Here is a 5,611-nt window from a genome sequence, read left to right as displayed (position 1 = left end):
GCAGGCTGGGCTCCCACACTGACTCCCAGGTGACCCCAGGGAGATGCTGTCCAGCCTGGGCCCTGACGGGGGAGGGGCCGTGCATGTACTGACCTTCTACTGCACGTGTGACCCACACCCGAAACTTTATGCACGTTATCTCAGCTCATCCTCAGCTTCCCTGTGAGCTGGTACGTTTGTGTCCAATTTAAACATGATGGAACTGAGGCCGAGAGGGGTTAAATAATTTGCCAGGGATTCCACAGTCAGTAAGAGGCACAGCCAGGAGGTGAAGCGAACACAGCCTGGTTCCTCCAAAGCCCGTCCTTCCACAGCAGGCTCGGCAAGTGGCCAGGGAGCGAGGCCACAGGGGTCTGGGCCCAGCCCGCGGATGGGTATGGGGCAGCTCCAGCTCTGTCTCCAGCAAAGCCGTACCTCCCTCACTCTCCCAGGAACTCCCGCAGGAGGAAGCTCTGCACGGAGGCTTGCGTCCCGGATGCCCAAGGTTGGCAGGTGACCTCACCTCTCACAGCCATGGTTTTCTCATCCATGAGGGGCACGGTTTGAAACATCTAGACCAGATTCTTCCTGGAAGAATGGTTAAGAGTGGTGAGTCCTCACTCCACCATTTACCAGCTGTGTGGCCTCGGGCCAGTTACTTACCCTCTCTGTGCCCCAGTCTCCTCATGTCTAAAATTAGGATCATAGGATCTACCTCTCTCTTTATACCCAGTAAATGTTGACTGGTCATGAAGGTCTATTCAGCTCAGAATGTACACGTGGTGTCAAGGTTAGCTCTTTCTTTAATCCAGAAGACTTTATGAGCTCAGCTTGGCTGGCTGTGGGACGCACCGAACAAGCCTATGTCAGTTGTCTGTTTTCCCTGATCTGCCTGCGAGTCATGGTGGCCGCTGCCCGCAGCTCTCTCCTTGTTGCCTCTGCGGCTGGGTGCCCAGAACAGGATGTGTTTCTTCCCTGTGAACATGTTGGGGTGGAGGTCTGAGCACGTGCCCACGGATGCAGACCCGCCTGGGGACGGCTGGTGAGAGCCTTGGGCAAGTAAACCCCGAGGCAGTGCTGGGCAGACTCACCCAGGGGGAAAACAGAAATAGAGCCCTTTCCCCAGAAGAGAGTCCTGCCCGCCCCCCCACCCCAGACCTCCACCCAGCAGGGACCTCTCAGCCAGGCCCACGAAGCCCCCCAACACCCAGCCGCAAACAGCAGAACTTCAGAGGCACCAGCCTGAAGCGGCTTGTCACCAGCAAATACAGGGAAAAAAACTCGGGAAACTCAGACATCAAAGAGGACTGAGGTCCTGTGGTGTCCAAAGTCACAGAAACTTGGGTTAATACTATTAAAATGACACTAGCCGCCCCAAACCCATTAGGATGGCTATTATCAAGATATCAAGTGTTGGTGAGAATGTGGAGAAATCAGAACCCTTGTGTGCTGCTGGTGGGAAGGTACAATAGTGCAGTTGCTGTGGAAAACGGCATGGTGGTTCCTGAAAACATTAAAAATAGAACTACTAGATGATCCAGGCTTGGGTCTCAAGAGATATTTGTACACCAGTGTTTATTGCAGCATTAGTCACAAAAGCCAAACGGTGGAAACAACTCGTGTCCATCGACAGATGGATAAACAAAATGCAATATATATAATATACAATGGAATATTACTCTGTCTTAAAAAGGAAGGAAATCCTGACACATGTCACAACTTGGATGAACCTTGAGGCCATTACGCTAAGTGAAATAAGCTAGTCACAAAAAGACAAATATTGTATGATTCCACTTACATGAGGTTCAGAGAACAGTCAAATTCAGAGACAGAAAGTAGCATGGGGATAGCCAGAGGCTGGAATGGGGAGTTAGCGTTTAATGGCAACAGACTTTCAGTTTGGGAAGATGAAAAACTTCTAAAGATAGATGGTGGTGATGGTGGTTCAACAATGTGAATATACTTGACCCTGAACTTAAAAAGTACCGAAGTTGGTCAATTTTAATCTATGTGTATTTTACCGCACTTAAAAAAAAACCCAGACAACATGAAGCCTGGGGAAACTCGAGCCTTCCTTTTAAAGTACCTAAAGGAGTTTGTAGCGGACCCCTTTGTAAGATAAATCATTGGAGACAGTTGTATCCTTTGCGTAAATCTGGATTATCGTGTGTGAGTTTGCTGAGAGCTGGTCCACTGGTTTTCCAGCTTAGCTTTGGTTCTTCCTTATTTGTAGATGGGAAGTTTATTCACACTAAATATTCTTGTTTTTAAAACTGGTCAGTTACAAGGATACATTGACACCTACTGTATGTCTTGCACTGGGAAGGTAGAACGGAAGGTACAAAAGAAGAAATAATTATTATATTATGTCTGTGTGTCACTATTTGCTATGGGCTGAATTTTGTTTCCCCTAAATTCCTATGTTGAAGTTCTAACTCCCAGGACCTCAGGATGTGGCTGTATTTGGAGACGGACCTTTTAAAGAGGTGATTACATTAAATGAGGTTATTGGACTGGACCTTAATCCAACACGACTGCTGTCTCTGTAAGAAGAGGAGATAAAGACCAGACACACACAGAGGGAAGACCACGTGAGGACGAGGACACAGGGAGAAGACGGCCGTCTGTAAGCCAAGGAGAGAGGCCTCAAAAGAAACAACTCTCCCGACACCTTGATCTTGGACTTCCAGCCTCCAGAGCTGTGAGAAAATAAATGTCTGTTGTTGAAGCCCCGCAGGCTGCGGGGTTTGGTACTGCAGCCAAACGCACCAACTCAAAGTCTCTTTAAATCCTGAAAACAGCCCTGCAAGGGAGTCACTGCTCTTCCCTGCCTGGAGAAGGGGAAATCGAGGCTCAGAGGACTTGAGTTACTCACTCAAGGTCACACAGCTGGAAAGTGCTGGGTAAACCCAGGTCCCTGACTTCAACACCCGGGGCCGCTCTTCTCGCAGTTCTGCCCCGAGGGTGGGAGCAGTGTGACGGCAGACAAAGAAAAATCCTAGCAACCAATAAAGAACAAAACGCTGAGGGGCACAGTTTGAAGCCCACCCTGGGAGACAAAGAGGACAGGGGACACCCAGTTAAGGCAGTTGGAGGTTGTGGATCAGGGTCTCTGAAGGCCTTTCTTTGGGGGCTGTCAAAATAATAAGAGCTTGGGCCTCCCCGGTGGCGCGGTGGTTAGGAATCCGCCTGCCAATGCAGGGGACACGGGTTCGAGCCCTGGTCCGGGAAGATCCCACATGCCACGGAGCAACTGAGCCCGTGCGCCACAACTACTGAGCCTGCGCTCCAGAGCCCGCAAGCCACAACTCCTGAGCCCACGTGCCATAACTTCTGAAGCCTGGGCGCCTAGAGCCCCTGCTCTGCAACAAGAGTAGCCACTGCAATGAGAAGCCCTTGCAGCGCAACGAAGAGTAGCCCCCGCTCACCGCAACTAGAGAAGGCCCGCGCACAGCAACAAAGACCCAACGCAGCCAGAAAAAAAGAAAAAAAAAAAGAGCTAAAGTGTCTGAGCATTTACCATAAGACAGGCACTGGGATAAACACCCCCATGTGTTCTATTTTGTCTAAACCTCAAAACAAGCCTATAACGTAGGAGTTATTAATGTGCCCATTTTCCAGATGAAGAAACTGAGACTCAGGGAAATCAAGCAAAGTGTCTGAGTTCACACACCCGGGAGAGGAAGAGCTTGAATTTGAACCCAGGTGTATCTGATCCCAAAGGTCTTGCTGTTACTCATTTTACAATAGCACTGCAAATGCCCTGGCTCTGGGGAGGGAGGGAGAAGTGGAAGCACAAAATCCATGAGGGGTCCGAGGCTGGGGCATACTCCTTACCAGAGCTCTGGTTGGGGGGCAGCAGTCATAGGCTCCACTCTCTCAGGCCTGGGTCCCTTTCCAATACCCTCACACGGACAGCTTGGGGCTGGGAGAATACTACCTCCACAGCCATGAATAGGGGCTGAGGGCAAAGAGTGGGTTCAGATCCAGGGTCCAGCACTGGCCAGCTAAGAGCCTTTGGACAGGCCTGGTGTGTGGAGTCTCTGCCGGTTTCCTCATTTGGGAAAAGAGTTTAGGCATAATAATGGTGAGCCTCTGCCCACCTCTCCATCCCTCCCGGGGCTGTTTGGGAAAGCACCCTGGAAACAGCAATACTATGCAGATGTCTGTCCTCCTTTGCCTGTGCGGCAGCCCCTCCTTGAGGCTCTCCCAGCCCAGCATCCCCCATTCTCTGCTGCCACAGTCCAGCTGCTCTGCTTGGGGGCACATCCCTATCCCGCTACTAATGAGCTGTGTGACCATGGAAACACCGCGCACGCTCTCTGTTGCTGGTTTCTTTCTCTGTATTCCCACCTCCTTGATTGTCACATGATCAGAGGAGTCGAAACAAGGCAAGTTGTTGGCCAGAGGTCCAGGGGGAGGGAGAGAGGAAATAGGTGGAGCGCAGAAGATGGCAATGAAAGTATTCCGTATGGTAGTATGACGACATGCGATTTTACATTCGTCCAAACCCACAGAATACAAGGCAAAGAGTGGATCCCAGCGTAAACTACGGACTGCAGTTAATAATAATGCGTCAGCGTCAGCTCATCAGTTGTAACAAATGTACCGCCACTATTGCAAGATGTTAATTATAGGGGAAACTGGGGGTGGGGCGGGGTGAGCGGTAAATGGGGATTCTCTACACTTTTCATTTCTTTTTCTGTAAACCTAACAGCTCAAAAAAAGGAAAATCTGTTACAAACAAAACAAAAACATGACAAATGGGGAGCCTCCATGAACAGTGAGGAACCCTGGAACCTTCCTTGGTGTTACCAGCCCCGCCTCATCAGTTTAGGCGGCTGGTCCCGGCGCCACCGGAGCCCAGGGCTGCTTCGCCTCCCCGGTGCGCGCACTGTCAGCTCTGCGCTCTGCAGAGCAACGGCCCTCCCACCCGCGACCCCGACTCAGACCTGGAGGCCGAGGATTTCTGAGGTGAGAGCGCCACCTGCTGGTCCTACTCAAGCTGCCCTAAAAGGCAGTGACTGTCGGGTCTGCGTCCTCGTCCTCGGGGGCTGGGGGCTTGACTTTCACCCAGGGCCGTCCGCGAGTCCCTGGCGGCACCACTCATGCAAACACGAAGGTCATGTATGCGATGTCCAGGCTTGTCACCAGGAACGACACGGGAAAGGTCAGATCTCGTGACTTTATTACGGAAAAGTCCCAAAGTGCTCGAACGCAGTATGGGTCAGGTGGGAGCCCGCGGGACTCAGGTCACCTGCGGTAGACTCCTGGCTTTTGGTGCCAGCACAGGAAGCCTTATATGACATGATGACAAACACTTACGAGTGTGCCGGACACTATTCTGAACACCTTAGCGGGTCATCCTCGTGAAGAACATACAAGGTAGATACAACTGTGGCTCTTCCCCGTTGTGCCAATGAGAAGGCGGAGGCACAGAGAGGCTAAGTAACTCGCCCAGGGGCACACAGCCGGAGAAGGTTCGTGCTGAGATTGGATCCGGAATCCAAGCCGTGACCCACCTGCCAGGCCGCTCTACCTCTAGTTTGCTCATCTGAGAAATGGGCTTGCCGACCCCTCCCTGCCTTTCCAGCGCATCTGGGGCTGAGGAAGCCGCCAGTTGCACACGGGC

This window comes from Leucopleurus acutus, assembly GCF_964270905.1.
Source record: "Leucopleurus acutus genome assembly, chromosome: 7".
Lineage (NCBI taxonomy): Eukaryota > Metazoa > Chordata > Mammalia > Artiodactyla > Delphinidae > Leucopleurus > Leucopleurus acutus.
Note: the sequence above shows the minus strand (reverse complement) of the source record.